The sequence below is a fragment of the Sinohyriopsis cumingii genome, chromosome 10 (genome assembly GCF_028554795.1).
Source record: "Sinohyriopsis cumingii isolate HCF-2022 chromosome 10, ASM2855479v2, whole genome shotgun sequence".
NCBI classification, from domain to species: domain Eukaryota; kingdom Metazoa; phylum Mollusca; class Bivalvia; order Unionida; family Unionidae; genus Sinohyriopsis; species Sinohyriopsis cumingii.
Genome location: NC_142970.1, coordinates 45,934,102 through 45,940,248, shown reverse-complemented (window position 1 = coordinate 45,940,248; position 6,147 = coordinate 45,934,102).

Below are 6,147 nucleotides of genomic sequence, written 5' to 3'. Positions count from 1 at the left end.
AGGTTTTGCTGGGTTACAAGTTCAAAGAGGTCATGGAGTGGGTTTTCGTGTTGACAATCAGAAATCAGATTTTCAACATGTGATCGAATGTTTACAGAAATGACGTATCGTTGCACAGAATTACCCGACGCACAAAATAAGCCGACACGGTGGGTGTATCACGTAATGGATGCAGATATTAAAATATCTCTCTCTCTCTCTCAGGAACAGCTGTTAACATATAAGTGATATGTCAATACGTACACTAGATTAACCGTGCGTACACTGTATTACCCTCATTCAGGCGATATATACGTCAGTATCATAGCGCTACGTTCATGAAGAAAAAAAAAACGTATTCATTCCGCTGTCGAAACAATTTATTTTACAGAAATGTAAAGGTACAGCAAAATAGGTGAGGCAGATTAGGCAAGGAATTTCATAGTTTAACGGGATATGTAAAAACAGCTCCCATTTTACCTTAAAATCATGATGGACTCAACTAGAACTTTGAGTCAGAAATTAAACTAGCATATTTCCTCTTACACGTGTTTTGATAAAGCTTTACGCCAAAGAGCTAATTCATTGGGTCATATACATCACCCTTGAAACAAAAGATATGATTTACAAACATTCAAACATACAGTAGGGTTAAGAAATGTTACACCTTCAATTATTTAGCTTGATTGTGGCTAAAATATCTGTATTGTATTCGGGTTTCATTTACAAAACTGATTATGCAGCTGTTTAAAATGAAGGAAGCATTTTAAACCTTAGTAGTATGGACAAACACTGATGACCTTAATAGGGTTACTGCCCATGACCTCTTAGTTCGTAATCCACATAATAAATATATAGTCCATGCCGTCACCTAGCCACCAATTCATTCTCACTGCATTCAGGTGCATGATACAATTGACTACTTCGTCCAAAAGTTAGTCATTGCATAAGTAATGACCTTGATAACCAATGACCACTGGTGTAAGAGCTATTGTGCCTGTTCTCAGTAATTCCAAAATAAAGATTACGATTTCGTATTTAAACTGTCGCCGTTATTGCAACTTTCTAAAAATCGTCGCACCCACAACTTTTTAAGAGATTTTCTACAAAAAAAGTATTTTGTTTAAAAAGAGATGTACTTGTACACATATAAAGTCATTCTTTCGCATGTGGATCACTCCAAAAAAGTGCCAAAACAACCATTTTTATAATGTCGCTTTCTTGTAAATCAAAACTAACCATTCCGTTTTTACTACACAACTTACAATAGCGTTCATATTATGGGCTCATTTCATACAAAATATGTTCCACTTTCATTGGTAGGAATGGCAAGTTTCTTGAAGTTCGTGCCTTTTATAAATTTTAATTATACGTAAGTCGTATATCGATAGTTAACATCCATAACAATTTTTAGACTAAGCAGTAATATAACATTGGATGTTAATAAATATAAGACAAACACATTTTAATAGAGGATTTTGGTGTAAAAAACGATTTTTTTTTTACCTAAAAATTGTTAGGTCTTTAAAGTTTTGTTTCGGTATTTGATTTAGCTGGCTAGTTGTGTTGTCGCATTTAAGATTTTAACATACATAACGCCAATATTTAATTTTTCACTGTTTGCGCGAATTGTAATGATAATTTTAAATAAACCATATGTAATAAACAAATACAATTAGTTACTTTTGTTGCTACAGGGAGACTTTATTTTGCAAAAAAGTCCGATACAAAATAAATTTTAACCTCCATAACATTAACATGCGTAACAGTTTTCATAGATTCTCTACATACAAAATACAGAAGGGTAAAACAGGGTGATTTTTGTCCATACACCGCCGGAAGTATATAGTTAAAGCAGACGGATTATGGACGTTTCGCCCCATGGACGTTTCGGCCCAGGACATTTCGCCCCACTTCAATGGACATTTCGCCCCATTTCAATGGACATTTCGCCCCACTTGGTATATGGACGTTTCGCCCCATGGACGTTTCGGCCCAGGACATTTCGCCCCACTGTGATGTTTTACCCCAAACCCTTGTATTATACATGTATTTATAAGTCTGTAAGTGGAGCCAGGTAAGCTTTGTTTTTCCAAGTACCTAAGTTGGCTAATCCTCTTACGTAACCCAGTCCTTGTTTGAGCTCTTGAGTGGAAATCTGGCGGGAATCTTTGTACATGGGAACACGTGACGTAGACAACTTCAAAGAGCCGGAAGCCGACAATGGTAGGCTGGACAGTACATGGGGACACACAGACTGACATTTTTATGATTGACAGTTCGATCAAATGACCAGAGTCCGTCGCCATCCAATCGGGATGCGTTGTAGGTGGGACTTGATTCGAGAACCTGGCATAAGACTTGTACAAGCCTGAAATTCGTCAGTTGGTGTTTAAGAGTCGCAGTGACACACACTCCGTTAGCCATTCGTAAAAATTGGCGGAATTTAGGAAATTCATGAAATAGCTTCGATCAGGTAAGTTTGATGTTACGTTGATTCTGCTTGATACGACTGCTGTTAATTGAAGAGAATTTGTCGTATGTATACATTTTACTTGTATTGAAGTATGAATAGTTAATTATGACCTTAATATTTTGCATTTTTTTCATGACTTTAGCTAGTACTTTTGTTTACGATTGATTACGATGTTGATTCGTTGCATCATTATTCATAATGTTACTATGTACACCTTATTTGTGAGGCGAAAATGTTCTCTTCTTTCGCTAGTAATATGTGTGCATATTATTTCGTGGATTATTACGTTTACGCCCTTTTGAAAGGACGATTTGTATTTGTGAAGAATTGTATTGCTCGCTAGCCGCTATAAGAATTAATATTGTAATTCTTTGCGTAGTTATATTTTGGTAGACAAGAAATTTGTTTACGTAATGATAGATTTTGCCATTGAGTAACGGATTGCCGTTTATCACCATTTGAATGTGAATATTGTGGATTTGGTACGCTTGTGTAGGAAATATATATAAATATATAGATAGTCATATTACTAATCGTAGTAATATTTTAGTACAATCATATTTGAAATATTTTGTATGTATATACTGATAGGGCTCAGTATGTAGATATTTGAATCCTTTGTGTGATTGTGTTATGGCGCCATTTTTGTAAGCGGCGGAAGTGTATGGGAATTTCGATGTGTGCGCATGCGCGACCTAAATGTCCCGCCTTAAACTGATGGTTCAGTTCAGTGACGTAGTGTGAGGGAAGATTTTTATAACCCTATGCTAAAGCAGCAGGGAGGGTGGACAGACCAGGTGGCACAGACGAAATTAACCCTTCTAGACAAATAATTTCCGTAGAACCCTCAGAATTCAAAAATAAAGCCTCCTACGCGAAATAATCAGAAAAATTCCCCCCAAATTTGCATTTTCGGACACAAAAAAAATGGCAGCTTTTTTGGGGGGGTGATATTGTAAAATTTATTTGGCATTGCAAATTCCGACTGCGGATACTAATTTTATTTCACAATAAAACAATATTGTTGAAAATAAGATGAGTCGAAAAGTTAGCACAGTTGGAGAACCTCATTCGGCCAGATTAGCACGAGAGCAATTAGCGACATTAAAGAAGTTCATTCCGACAAAACAATTATTTAAGAGAAATGTTCGTGGTTACGAAGATATGCAGCATGGAATTTCAGAAACTTCGGCAAAATGGTTGAAGCCAGTGACCGGAACAATTGAGCAGGTTGTATATGGCGACGAAAAAGATCCAGATACCAGGAAACGCGGAATTTTTCCTATGTTGAAAGGTATTGAGGAGCAATCACGAACATTACCCGAGCGATTAGCAATAGCAGCAGCGGCGCAACAACTTGCAATTGATGATGGAGGACAACCTGGAGGTGGAAAACCGGGAGGAAGAAAAATCTCAATGATAAAAGGGAAGTTTAATATCGATAATTTAAGAGAAAATTTCACCGATGAGGGATGGGAAATAATATCGCAGCCCCTCTCGACATTGTATAATATAGATGAGATTGGCCAATTTGCGGAGGAATATTTTAGTAGTCGATCTGAATTTTTGACTGCAGTAGGGAAAAAAAGATATGCAACTCGCGATAGTTGGTACGATATGGTATATAAAATTTACACACAAACAACATCAGTAAGGAAGACAACGGATCCGCGTTACAGAAGATTTTTAGAAACAGCAAGAGATACACAAAAAGATATTGTGCAAAGGGAGAAAGACAGAAAACAACTGGAGAAAGAAAGAAAACAACAGGAAAAAGAAGAAAGGAAACAACTGGAAAAAGAAAGAAAACAACAGGAGAAGAAGGAAAAAACTAAAAAACGAGGGAGAAAAGAAACATCACAGGAAGATATTCAACCACAGGAGCCAATATTTCAACCAGAGGAATTAGGAGCTAGACCAAAAGAAAGAACTCCACCTCAGAAAAAGGAAAGAAAACCAAAAAAGAAAAAAGATCAGAGTGATGAACCGATAATTGTACCCGAATATAAATCATTACCGGCTAGTAGTGTGTTTAAAATTGATCCTAGTGTAACAGCGGATATTTATTTGAATACAAGCAGGTTGTATTTACTTGGCAACTATGATTCAGTAGTTCAAATGGCTGCGGATGATTCTACGGAAAATAAAAGATTCTTTTTGCGAAAAGAATTTGATGCTGATAAAGTTAACATACTTGATTGGTATGCGATAATGTATTTTGGTAGTTTAGGAAAACCAGTAAGATATTCCGATGAAGATTTTGCGAAATTTTCATCGGATGTTGGTAATTACAGAATAAAGTTATCAGAGGGAAAAGCAAGATTATCAACTTTAATAACACCTAAAAAAGATAGTCCTGAAAAGTTTAGTCCTAAAAAAATTTATAATCCCACAGAGGAACTTATTTCTAAATTAACATACCCCCCGCGTGTAAAATCACTTGAAGAAGTTTCTGTTTTACAACCATATGCTCCTCTTAAAAAGGCTGCTATAAGCCCATATCTTACTATAAAGGATAAATATCCTAAACAAGATAGTCCTATAGAGGATTTGCCACCGAAGTCATCGTCGTCAGGGACATCTTCATCGCCGTCAAATGAAGTATTTTACTCAACGCCATTGGAATCTCCAGAAACAAAAAAAATAGGAAGTGGATATTCAGTTTGTCCCGATAGTGTTGTCAACGATGTATCTCGCCTTGAAGTATTAATCGGAGGAAAGCGAGCCGGAAATAACTCCCGTGAGATAGTCAACGAAGCATCAGATATTTGTCAGCGATTATTCCGTGGTGGTATCATCGATTCTCACATTTACAAGGAGTTTGTCGATGAACTCATCGATTAAATCAATACAATTGAAATAACATGATTATTCATAAACATCAACGCAGACCTAATCAGGTCCGCATAGTAAACTCTCGATTGCCAGTATACAAATATATTCACGGTAATGGATTTGGCGATATCATTGGAAGTCTTGTCACGCGAGTAATACCTAAAATTGGACCAATGGTAAAACAACTAGGATTGAAAGCGATAGGAAAGATAGGTGAGACTGCTGTTTCTGGTATCGGTAATTTGGCCAGTAAAGGCTTCAACGCTATCAAAGATAAAATATTAAGTTTAGTACGTAAAAAGCAACCCGTCAAATTACCCATTACCAGCGAAATGCCACCCGAAGTCAGTAAGGCCATAAATGATGCGGCAAATAAAAAAATAAATGATCTGGCGCAGGAAGTTGCTAAGACAAATATAGCACATGAAATTGCAAACACAAATCTAGCTCATGAAATTGCAAACACAAATCTAGCTCATGAGATTGCAAATACAAATCTTGGAAATACAAGTTTCATTTCAGGAGATGGTCTTCGTTTTAGACGATATCATTAGTAATAATGTTTTCACAAGTGTCAAATGAAGTGTTTGACATGGACGAGTCTGTGGGTAGAGACACATCAATACGAGATTTTCAGTATTTCTCGTACGAGGTAGTTGAACCAAATACACCTAACCGCAAGGAAATTCAAGTTCACGATACAACAAGATATTTTCTTCCGTCTGAGGCGTATATCGAGGTTGTTGGGATACTTAATAAAACCGATAATACCAACTACGCTGCAGATTTTAACGTTGGATTTGTCAATAACGGTATCATGGCATTATTCAAGAGTGCCACTTACATGATTGATGGAA